The sequence below is a fragment of the Podarcis vaucheri genome, assembly GCF_965113315.1.
Source record: "Podarcis vaucheri genome assembly, chromosome: 5".
Taxonomy (NCBI): domain Eukaryota; kingdom Metazoa; phylum Chordata; class Lepidosauria; order Squamata; family Lacertidae; genus Podarcis; species Podarcis vaucheri.
Window position 1 is genome coordinate 57984331 of NC_138763.1, and position 12354 is coordinate 57996684.

The 12354-nt window shown below is 41.9% G+C and overlaps 1 long non-coding RNA gene across 1 annotated transcript in view; it reads right to left on the reverse strand.

Moving 5' to 3' along the window:
* Window positions 1-12354, reverse strand: part of LOC309532502 — a 102781-nt gene that overhangs the window by 87190 nt on the left and 3237 nt on the right. The window contains exons 2-3 of the long non-coding RNA XR_014219889.1: window positions 10952-11046; window positions 8105-8215 (exon numbers count right to left, since the gene is read on the reverse strand). This is a non-coding gene — a long non-coding RNA (uncharacterized lncRNA). The remainder of the gene's footprint in view (window positions 1-8104; window positions 8216-10951; window positions 11047-12354) is intronic.

Here is a 12354-nt window from a genome sequence, read left to right on the forward strand (position 1 = left end):
AAAAACATAATTCCTTCGGTCTGGAATTCCATGTCAGAACTGTCTCACATATCTCAGAAGTAAATAGGAAGCCTCTTACACCAGGAATAGATCAGCTGATTCATCTGCCGATGGCCACAGCATCTATTGCTACCTGTCAAACATATGTCACAGCTGGAAGACATTAGATAGATGAAAAGCACAGATATGTTTAGAGTCCTATGACGGAGAGACATTCATACTGAAAGGAAATGGAATAGTGACATGAGTTTAAACTCTCCCCAGGATAGCAAGTAACACTTCCAAAGGAAAAAAAAGAAAACCAGTGGTGTACATTTACCAGAGATATATGTTTGCATTACAAGTTAAATAGCAGCACTTAAAAAAATAAATCTGGCCTAGAGGGTCGTTTCAATGAGAAAAATGCTCTCGCAAGTAGACATTCTGTGTTTTCTAAGGCATGAAATCGGTGCAGTGTTAAGAAAAACTGTGTGCTTGAACTGTGAAAACACTGAGCACTGCTTCAGCAGAGGTTATGGATGTATTTAATTCCAAAGTCCCTGGGTGGCAGAGCTGCAATAATGAATGCTGCGGCTGGACAAGTAATATCAATAATTAATGGTCAGTTTGCTAATTCTCATGAAAATGGGCAAAGCACATTTTTATTCATGGTGCAGATGTTATCACCCTCGAAAACCTGCAGGATTTCAAAAGGATGCTTTCAATGAATAGGGACACAGGAACCTGCCTTGCATCAAGGCAGACTATTGGTCCACCTAGCTCCGTGCTCCCTACACCAGGGATGTGGGACCTGCAGTCCTCCAGATATTGTTGGACTACAGCTCCCATCATCCCTGAGCATTGGCCATCCTGCAGTCCAACAAGATCTAGAGGGCCACATGTTCTCCACCTCTTATCTCTACTGACTGTCAGAAGCTTTCTAGGGTTGCAGACAGGGGTTTTTCCAGCCATACATAGAGGTGATGGAGATGGTGAACATATGATGGAGTCTGATTAACATGGCAAGCTAGTTGACACATACAGCAATCACAACATGGTGACAATATTAAATAGCTTTCGTGTGGTGGCTTTGAGAAGACCTTCCTTAATTACCTGGGGTTCACTGCTGTTAGAGAAGGGATCTTGGATTAAATCATTTTCAACCCAAGGATCACATTCTATCGAGGGCATTTTGCCAGTGCTGGGCAGGATCAGGAGGCAAAAGTGGCATGGCCAGAGGCTAAAGGGCGTGTGATTCATATTTTTACAATACACTACATTCCAGCTTGGCAGAGGTATCTACACATACAAACAAGCGGTATTATCCCAGATCAGTAACATCTTCTATGTTACTGTAACCGATTCTCTGAGGTCTAGCTCCAAGGGATTTCTGGCGATTCCCTCACTGCGAGAAGTGACGTTACAGGGAACCAGGCAGAGGGTATTTTCAGCAGTAGCACCTGCCCTGTGGAATGCCCTCCCATCAAAGATGTCAAAGAGGTAAACAATTATACAGCCTTCTGTAGACATCTGAAGGCAGCCCTGTATCGGGATGCTTTTAATGTGTTATGTTTGGTTGTGTTTCCACTCTGTTGCATAGTGACTGGGGCAACTCAGTCAGATAAATGGGGTACAAAAAAACATATTATTATTATCATTATTATTATTATTCTAACCAGGCAAAAGCAGAGCAGATTTGGTGAGGGGTGTGGCCTGGGTAAAGGCCTGAGGGCATGATAGAGAGGCTTAAAGAGCTGCATTTGGCCCCCAGACCTGACATCCCCCACCCTAGCTAAAATAGTAACCTAATGTATTTATTTTAAACATTAAACATTAATGCCAATGTTACTTCAGTTTAGACTATGGACAACTGAGCACTGGTGAATTACAGTATAGACCAGGGGTTCACCAACTGTGGCTGCTGACCCCAAGTGGTCCGCAAGCTTCATTCAAGTAGTCCACTGTGAAGACTAGCGGGAGCAGCACCCTAAATACTCATTGATTTAAATTGCATTTTTATTGGTTCTTTTATTTCTTATGTTGTATTTTATTATTTATTGTTGTATTTTATGTTGCATTTGATGCCATTCGAATTGTAATAGAATATAGGAAATGAAAGAAACAAAGAAAATGCCATTAAAAGCTCACAGCATCTAGCACAGCACATTACAAATGCCACAACAGGCAGAAAAATCATTAAGTGGTCCACCAAGACTCTCAGCAATTTTCAAGTGGTCTTTGGGGGAAGGAACCTTGGGAATCACTGCTTCAGAGCAAGCTGAAATTGTATATACTAGAAGAATTTGTTTTAATGTATATGACTTTTTTAAAAAAGGCGGAGGGACTACTTTCATTAAAAAACAACACACCTTTTCATTACTATGGTTACTCAGCTTTTCCTTTCTGGTGTACACCGAGACTAGCTAATAGTAAGGACCAGTGGCGTAGCGTGGGGGGTGCAGGGGGGGGCCAGCCGCACCGGGCGCAACATCTGGGGTTAGGGCAAATCCACGGGTTAGGGGGCGCAAATCCACGGGTTAGGGGGCGCAAATTACTTGCCTTGCCCCGGGTGCTGACAACCCACGCTACGCCACTGGTAAGGACAAAAACAATGCAATAGTGGAGATAATGGAATAAGCACATGAAACCCTTATTGCAAAGTAGTCACTTTGTGGCTACATTGTCAACAAAGAGTTCACTTAAAATACTTTTGTTCTGGTTTTGCTGGAAGCAATAACTCAAAGGAGTTGACGGTACAGTGAAATGGAAGGAAATGCAATACTACAATCATTTTAGAAGCTACTACAAATTAAAGTCATAGAGTTCCAATTTAAAAAGAAATGAATCATACCAGGAACAGGAAAAGCATAAAAACCTTTGAGGAACATAGGAAGTTGCTTTATACCGCATTGAACGATTGATGCCCTTTGCTCAGTATTTTCTGCACTGACTGGTAATGGTTTTCCGGGGTTTCAGATGGGGACACTACCACTCTCACCTGGAGATGCTGGTGATACCACCTAGGACATTTTGCATGTAAAGTGCTTTACTACTGAGAGATGGCCCTTTCCTTTTCCCCAACCTTTGTGTTGTTGAGCATTCAAAGGGAGAGTAACAGTATTTCTTAGGAGATTTTTCCACAGGCAGGGTGAGCTCACCTATGCTTTGAAGAAGACAATTTCCTGTGCAGAGGACTTGAGTTCACTCTGCTTGGATGAGCGAAAGGTCTCTACAGAAGATCAAATGACCACACAGAGGTTGGGAGCTACGTCAGTGGAATCTGATGCTGACACTCCTTCCTGCATTCATTTCACCTGATAAGCCATCTGCTAAGGATTATGATGCTCTGCCAGTCCTGCACATCAAGTCACTGGTACGTTTAAAAGTTTGCAACCCTATGTACACAAATCCAAGATGATAACAGAAAAGTCCATGCTTCTACTCCTTATTGGTGCCACCTCTTGTGGTGTAGAGCAGGGGTAGGGAACCATTTTTGGCTCTGTGGACTAGATCCATATGAGGATCAGCCTTGCAGGGCAAATTTGAGAGATGGGTTGCATGGCATTTTAGACACAATAGACAGGTAGATTGCTTCACTTACACTTGGGCAAGCTGCAAGGAGTGTTGCCAGCCCTATGCTTTGCAAGCTTCTCCACGCTACTCCTTTAAGCTCCCAATGTCAGAGGTTTCAAGGGGCAGCACAGGGAGGCTTGCGAAGAGTAGGACTGGGAGGGAGAAGCATTTTCTATTGAATGAAATTCACTTCCCACTCTTTGAACAAGTGCACTCCTATTGCCCAATAGTTAGGAGTCTGCTTTTCTCCAGCAAAGGAACAATGTGGCGACCACTTTAAGCTCCTGATTGTTCTTTTGAATCCCTACCCTACCTACCCCACACTTGACAATATGTATGATATCAGGTGTTGGACAGGTAGCCATGGCTTTCCCAAAATGGCTTATTGGGCCAGGTTTGGTCCATGGGCAGAGGTTCCCTAAACCAGGTGTAGAGATATGTGTAGCAGGTTCTTCAGTCCATCTCTCAATAGGCAGGAAGGTCATATTGCTGAGCCGAATCACTAAAAAAAAAAAAATTCCAACTGAATGTTAACACTTTATTATTTTGAAAATGGTATGGTTAGAATTGATTTCCACCCTTGCCTTCTTCCTCTCTTTCGACATTTCTGCTGAAACACCATTCTCCCTAAGTGGTTTTCTCATGCAAGCATCATTAGCTGAAATGTTGATAGAGGAGTTTATCCAAAGTATGGAACTGAACTAATATCCAAACGCTGCTTTCTGCTCTTTGCATCCTCTTAAGCTCCCCCACAACCATCACTGGAACATCAGCTGCCGGTAAAATAGAATCAGATCAATACCACAATGGATAATAGCAGCTTGATGGAAATCAAAAGGGTACTAAACTTTCAAAAGGTCTTCATCCATTTATGCAGTCCCCTGCAGAGGTTGCTAAAGTATTTTCTTCCGAACTGCATTCCACAACCTCTGGCTAGCTTTACTGTGGCATTTTTAGATAAACCCGTAGGCAACAATAGGTAAACTAGGTAGAAATGAAATATTGTTTATTGTTATACCACTTATTGCCAGAATAGGCTTCTAAGCAGTTTACAAATATAAGAACCTTCACTAAAATATAAACTTCCATAATTAAGATACACAATCCCAATAAAACATATAAACATCCATACCTAAAGTATGCATCAAACAATCCCTTAAAAAAAAACACACCACAGGGGTTGGGTAAAGGGAATGTCTATATAAACAGGTGTGTCTATAATATCTAAGCAGTAAACGCCACATTTTGTATGGCAGTATAATTCTCCCCATCTGGCTATGGCACCCAACATGATTTGAGACCTTTTTTCAATACACACAGGTCCTATAATCAAAAATAGTGTTAGCTTTGTCCACAAAGGTACCTGGATGACATTTTAGGAGTGACACTTTCCTCAGACCTATCCTGAGGGAAGGTGTGTGGTGCATAGAATGAATGGATGGATGACTGAATGAATGAGGGATGCTAGTGCTTTGTATATTGAATGAACATACTTAAGAAAAGGAAGAAGGAAGACATCTCATGGCTTCTTATCAACCTCCTCTCCCCGCCCACTACAGTCCCTGTAAAAGTCTCCCAATATGCTTATTATTAATTTTTTTGAAGATTCAACTAACCAGCCTCATCAACAGGGACACTGCAAGGACTTCCACTTGTGCAATGGAGTCCCCCCCCCGTGTACCTCCACAGACCCCCCCCCAAAAAAAATTGGCTCTATGGGTGTCAGAGAACACCCAAAACAGGGTGCAGAGAGAGAGGAGGGGGGCTCATTCCACCTGGCAAGCTGAAATGTTTCAGCAGAGGGAACAATTAAGAGTGTGATGCAGTATTCCACACTACATATTTAACATAGAGCATACTTTGACTCTAACGTGATGACATTTGCCATCTACGAGCATTCAGTTCTCGGGGCAAGGGCGTCAAAAAACAACACTGATCTTTGTAGTGATCCTAAGTGCTCTAAAGCTCCCTTCACATTGTTTGCATTAAGGGAGACCTATGCTATTAGGATGAAATAGGTCCATGATGCTGGTTCTGAGCCTAACATCTAACACTGAGTGTAGATGTCTGAGCAGGGTAGGTCTGTTTCCAACTCACACTGAGCTTAACACACAAAGATTTTCATGCCTATAGAAATTTATCTCTATTAGCCTGTCCAACTTGTTGCCTTCCAGGTTTTTTAGACTCCATTTCCCATCATCCTAAACTAACATGGCCCATGATCAGGGATTATGGAAGTTGTAATCCAACCGTAACTGTAGGCCAAGAAGGCTGCTCTAGATGGTGTCTGAGTGGGGTGGGGGTGCAGGTTTTTTGCTACTTATTTTATAGATGCTAGACTTGCCATACATCAGCAAAATTCCTGACATGTCCTGTTTTCCTTGGGTGTGAAAATCGTGTCAACAATTTGGGTTTGTTCCCCAAAAAAGCCCAGCAATTTTTGGTGGGTTTCTTTAAAAAAAAAATTGTGGGTGTCAGAAATTATACATTTTGAAATATGGCAACCCTGTAGATGTAATGTCGGGGGGGACACACACGAATTATCAGTGCCTATTTAAATCCGCAATTGTTAGAACAACAAGGTTGTGGTTTGAGGACCCGACCCCCACGATGCGAAATGAATACACAAGGACACATGATATAAGGTTAATGGGCATGGAAAGGCCACAACTTTATTGATTACAGCAGTGGAAAAGGTATTGGCTTAGGCATTGGATCTCTAAAGCAAGTGGGTTTATTCACCAGTAGGTGGAGCCTGTTGATGCTAATCCAACTATAGGCTCCCGCCCTGATGTCACCGAGGGTCGTGCTATGGCCTCCCGCCAAGCAGGCATCGGACAGAACACACGACCGCCAGATTCCTTTAATGGAATACCCAAAAATTGAAGGCATAGGCGATGGCCACATCTAGCCCTTCGACACACCACAACACATTATTCCAATGCCTAACCTACCCACCAATACCACAAAAGTTGTGACGATTGCTACGAGGTAGGCGAAAAAACCAAAAAGCCTAATGCCAAATGGAAAAACTCCTACCAGGCCCCCTAGACAACCAGGGCGACCAACCTAAGGTCCATAACAAGGCCAATGACCTAAGCCCTAACTATAAGGGAGTGGAGGGTGGGTGACTCGCGATGAGACGATGGCGAAGAATGAGGCCGGGGAGAGGCTGGCACTGCAGCAAAAGGCTGCAGTGGCTGCCTCCTGAGGGGTGTGGGCGCCAGCCAGGTGAGGTGGAGGCAGGGGGCTACGCCCCCTGCTAGAGGCGGTGCTCGGGCTTCCGTCCACAACCACTCCCCTCTCTTCCAGGGAGGAGAGTCTTTATCATCACCTGCATCCTGCTTTCGGCTATTTTCATTTACATTTACATATGCATATTTAACTATCGCCTTTGAACTTCATTTGGGTGTGAAGTTCTCAGTTCAGAATGAAGCTTTCTCTTTTCCTTTACAAAAGCTTAGCTCCATTCTGCCATGACCTGCACCTTTTAAAATACATATTGATCCTAAATTATACTATTTAAAAGCTTGACTTAATGTACTTTTTACACCCTGAGTAACGGTCAGTGTTCAAATCCTTTTATAAATAAAAAATATCACTTTATCTGCAGTTTTTGTTTCCCCTTTAATGATCAAGGGTGAGGGGAGAAATAATAAATTAGGGCTGAAATCCTATATACGCTTTACCTGGAAGTACACCTCATTGAATTCAGTGGGACTTACTTCTCAGTAGACATGCATAAGATTGTGTTGCTAAAAGGCAAGCTGAAAAATTTAATCCTATTAGGTTTTTAAAGTAAGCTCAGGGCAGTAAATTATCCTAACCCTTGAGCAAATCCTGTTCCATAAATTTTGAGTAGGCTCTTCATCTCTCTCTCCTCACTCTCATCTTCCCATGAACAGCAACGTAAAGGAAGATGATGTGTGTAGGAATGTTCCGCCTCAACGTTACCTTTTGAGGAGTTTTTGTGCTGTGTTTCAGACAGCCACAGATTGGACGGAAGAAAGTATGCAGTCCCTAGCAAAGAAGCCAAAGGAAAGCTAAGAGTTTGTTCAGTGCATTCCATCCTGTGTTGAATTTCCCTCATCACACTTTTTAAATAAATACTGAGAACATGCTCACTCCCTTTCTGAAATCTGTAAAAAGACTGAGATTATCCTGAAGGTTAGTAAAGCATGCCATCCCATGTCCAGGTAGCTGCATTGCCTTAAGAAATGCTCTGCAGAGGAATGCATGCTTAGGAATCCTTGTTCCCTTTTGTATTTCTCCATTGACCAAGACAGTAGTAGTAGAACATTGTTCATATAACTCAACCTGACATGTCAGTCTGTCAGCACATTATGGCATCAAGCAGTTCCCTTGGTGTCCCACCCAATAATATTGTCCATATCTCATTAACTGTTAGGAGAAAATGCTACATAGAAAATTAACACAGTGGGCTTTTACAGTTTTTTCCCACTTTTAAAAATTAATGAATTAAGGATAGATGTCACTCCCACTCCTCCTTGCTTATGGGATTAGTCTCACCCAAGTGGCAGAAATGGCTTACCACATATGAATGATTCAGGCAGCTGTTGACTGCCAGGCTCACTTTTTTCCGTTGTTTAGCTTGGCTGCTGTAAGAGACTCCCGTCAGTTGCATACATTTGGAGTCAGGAATCTGGAAGGGAAGATGGAAGGTGTAAATACAACCTATGAATTTGTATATTTGGCTGTTTTAACGTGCCCCACTGCCACAGATTCTATAATATACATCCTCCCTGCATGGAGCTATTTATACTTTTCCTTTCTTAATGGAATCAATTCACTGCAGAGAGTCCTAACCACCAGGCTCTTGGAGGAAGCCAGTAGAAAATTCAGAATTGCGAGGAAACCTGAACCAGAAAGCACCAGCAAGGGTCAGAAAATGGTATGTGGAGCTCACATTTGAAAGCCCTAAAGTTAAATCCTAGCTTTAATGCTTTGCCTAGGTAGACTACCACATTTCAGATTCAGTTTCTGCCCTCCCTTCTGGCCTTCTGAAATGGCAATAATGTTAAGTTGAATGAGGTAACAGCAGTAGCAACATCCAGGTGCTAACTGGAAATAAATTCCATGCAATGTCAAAGGACATTAGGGCCAACAAACTAACAACATTTATGTAGGTCAATATGAACACACTCTGGCTTCATCCATGAGGAAAGTTTATCAAAAGATGAGTATACTATTTACTATGAGCATGTTCACCATGAGTATGTCTAATCCAGAGAGCCATAAATAAATAACAAGAAAAGAACTTGCCAAAGCTCTACAACTGTCTATGACAGACCTATTCCGCCAAAGACGATTGGGTAGCTATGCCCTCCAGGCCTTTAAAAAATAATAATCCCTGTGATTCTCACATGTTTTTCACATCCATAATAATTTTATTCTGCTGTGACTATAAGTGAGGGTTGCATGAAATTGCAATCAGACATTGTATCAGATGACCTGATGTGTTAATCAACACTAAAGGTACACCACAGGGAGCAAAAACAATAAATTTTAGTTCAGAGACAAGTGTTCCTATTGTTCCTTTGCAGCAATTAAAAATGAAAACAATGGGAGATATTTTAGGAGGGGGAAACACAAAGAAGATTAATGCAGAGATAGCTTCTTTGTTCCCTGTGTGTTGCATATTGTGGGTAATGTAGATTTTTCTTCATCTGAAGCACAAATGAACTTGTTGAGTTCTTTTTATTTATTTTCACACCATTCATATTTAGTGTATATTGTGTGGTCCTCCAGAAACTGTTGGACTGCAAGTCCCATCGGACCCAGTAAACACAGCCAAAGGTCAGGGGTGGTGGGAGTTTTACTTCAGGAGAAGCAGGTTCCCCTGCCTAGCAATTAAAATCTATGGAGAGGGCATTGTGGCTATACTCCAAACAGTACTTGATGGGACAGTGAGCCATGTGGGGCCTTCATGGTGGTGGCACCCTCCTGGTGCCGCTCAAGCTGTATCAGGAGTCTTCCATGCTTCAGTTCTGTAGGTTGCCCAAGATGCATATTGTCATTTGGGCCTTTGAATCCTTGTGAAAGTGCAAAGAGTTTGATTTAATGCACAGCCTATCAGATGTATTTTCTTACAGCTGTTGGTTTTAATGTTTCTGATACGTTGGTTTTAGTTTTGTGAATTTTGTATCTTATATTAAATGTTTTACGAACCACTCTGGCTTGTCGTTTAGAAAAGCGGTATAAAAATTGAAACAATAAACCAATCAATTTTTAAAAATTGGAGTGTAAACCCTGAAAAAGAGAGTTAAGATGCTCATTTTCTACAGAGTGAGAAAAACTATTTGCAGAGTAAAAGGAATAGCCAGGTCAGAAACGAACAAGAAGTGCCTGTCAGCTCAGTTTCCAGAGAGGTTAGGAATCAAAAACCTTTCTCCTTGCCAGAAATTCCAAAGGCTGGAGAAACGTCATTGATCTGAATGGATCAGCAAGAAACTGCTCTGAACAAAGCAGAAACTGTTCAGTTTTTGAGAAGCAAACTTCTCTTGGGCTGTGTAGACTTTCTCTTTCATGGGTTTGAAGGGGAAACTGTCAGTGAGAAATGTATATTCCCCCCCCCAACTGATTTACACAACTCTTACAGATAAGCAAACTTCCACAAGAAACTGCCAGTGGCTTTTGATATTCATACAGAGGCAACACTTGAGCTACTTGCTCTGGATTCTGCAGGTGGGACTTCTACTGGCAAACTATGCAGAGGTGCCCCCAGCCTTCTTCCTGCAGAGTAGGAAAATGGTGTGTGCAACACATGCCATTGCGGTGACAGTTAGCATAAAGCTTTGGGTTGAATAGACCTGGAATAAACACATGCAACTAGTTCTTCTGCCTCAGCCTGGTCAGCCAAAACAATACAGCAGAGTGAGGAAACCTGTGATCCTGCAGATGTTGTTGGATTCCAACTCCTATCACCCGCAGCCAGTATGACCAATGGGCGATGAAGAGAGTTGCAGTCCAGCAACATGTGAGTGGCCACATTTTTCCCATCTCAGCAATATAGCCCACTTGTTTCACTCTTGCTCAGTCTCCAGATTAAAGCCATCACCTCCCAATCTCAGACCATCCAGGCCAATGGATGTGGCCTTGATCAACTCCTCCATACTCAGGAACATCCCTCCTAAGCAGCCTACACTGGTACCTGAAGCTGCAGAATAGGGAAATGATTGTTAATCAACAGATCCCCACCCCTTGTCAAGGAGCTATAAAGCCAGCCAGTCTTCATAACGGTGTAGCACATGGGTGAGGCAACAGCTCACTGTTGGGTAGTTCTGGCTAGTCTTGGCTACAGGGAGCTGTCCAAGGTCTTTCCCAGGGGTCTTCTGCTTTGCCCTAATAACCCTTACTTAGACTTGACAGTTGGACTCACCTTACTCAGACCCTGGTCTTCAAGACCTAACAGTGCTTCTTAATTTGTGAGTGCCTTGGACTCTCTCTGGCCACTGCACATTCTGGGACCCCAACCTGAGAGAGAACAGGACAGGGGTGGTTTTTTTAAGGATAGGCTCCCTCTATGATTTCCTATAAAATGTTTCTGCTATTTATGAGATTTATTACCCATTCTTCACAATATAGTCCCAAGGCAAGTTATATTAATTTTGAAATACAGTATTGAAATCAGTTAAAAACAAATTGCAGTCAATAGAGGGGGGCATCCTAAACAATATATCTCAAGTGCCAAAGAGCCACGTTCATCCTTGGACTGTCCTCCCCCCAAGGCATGCCAGTGATGAACAGCGCTCTCTCTCTCTCTCTCTCTCTCACACACACACACACACACACACAATCACTTCCCTCCACTGGTTTGAATAGAGCAGATAAGAAAAGGTTATCCCCTCAAATGATTGATTTCTCCATGCATCAAATAATTGACCCAATGTTGAAATAGGAGGCATCAGGGTTCTGGCCTTCCATCATCTCAGTCCTGTGTCTACTTTTAAACAATTTTCTTTGCTACTGTTGCCTAGATTGGTGGGGGTCTTGGGAGCAACCTGGGATGGGGGGAAAATTGATTTCTTTCCCCATTGGACTCAGTGAAAAGTCCAAACCTTACAGAAATATCACTGGTACCACAAGGGAAAGAGAACTCTGCCAGTTCCTGTTTCTCTCTGTTTTTCATTTTTCCATTCTTTTTCAATTTTTGCATGCTATTTTCACTGATATATGCATTGTATGCACACCTCTGCCTAAATATATGTCTTTGTGTATACATTATTTCACTGGAGAACTGCATCACAAATTTGGAGAAGTGCAGATTTCAGTTTCTTTTAGCAAGTTTGATTGAGTAGGTTCACATTAAAATATAACTGAACCCCATTTCTCCTTCATCCCTAGTTATTTTTTATTTTCATTTATGACAAACATTTCAAACAGAATCATCTTTACATATTTCAACTTTCCCTTTTTTCTGTGATTGCTTATATTTAGTCTATTTTTCTGCATATCCCAATTTAAATCTATTTTAAATTTTATTTCCATCCTTTTCATATATGTTTTCAATGCTGCACGTTTTTACATTAATCCTGCAAAATGTCTTAATTTGTTTACAATGAGTTTGTAAATATTCAACAAATGATTTCCCATTCCCGCTTAAAGACTTTGTTATCTTGATTTCTTATTCTTCCGGTAAGTTTTGCCATTTCTGCATATTCCATTAGTTTGAAGAATGGCTACAGAAACTAACAGAAACCTCCATCCCTAGTTATCACCAAAATAATACCTCTGCAAAATTCACCAAAGTTCTCATTTACTATATTTTAGTCAAACGTATTT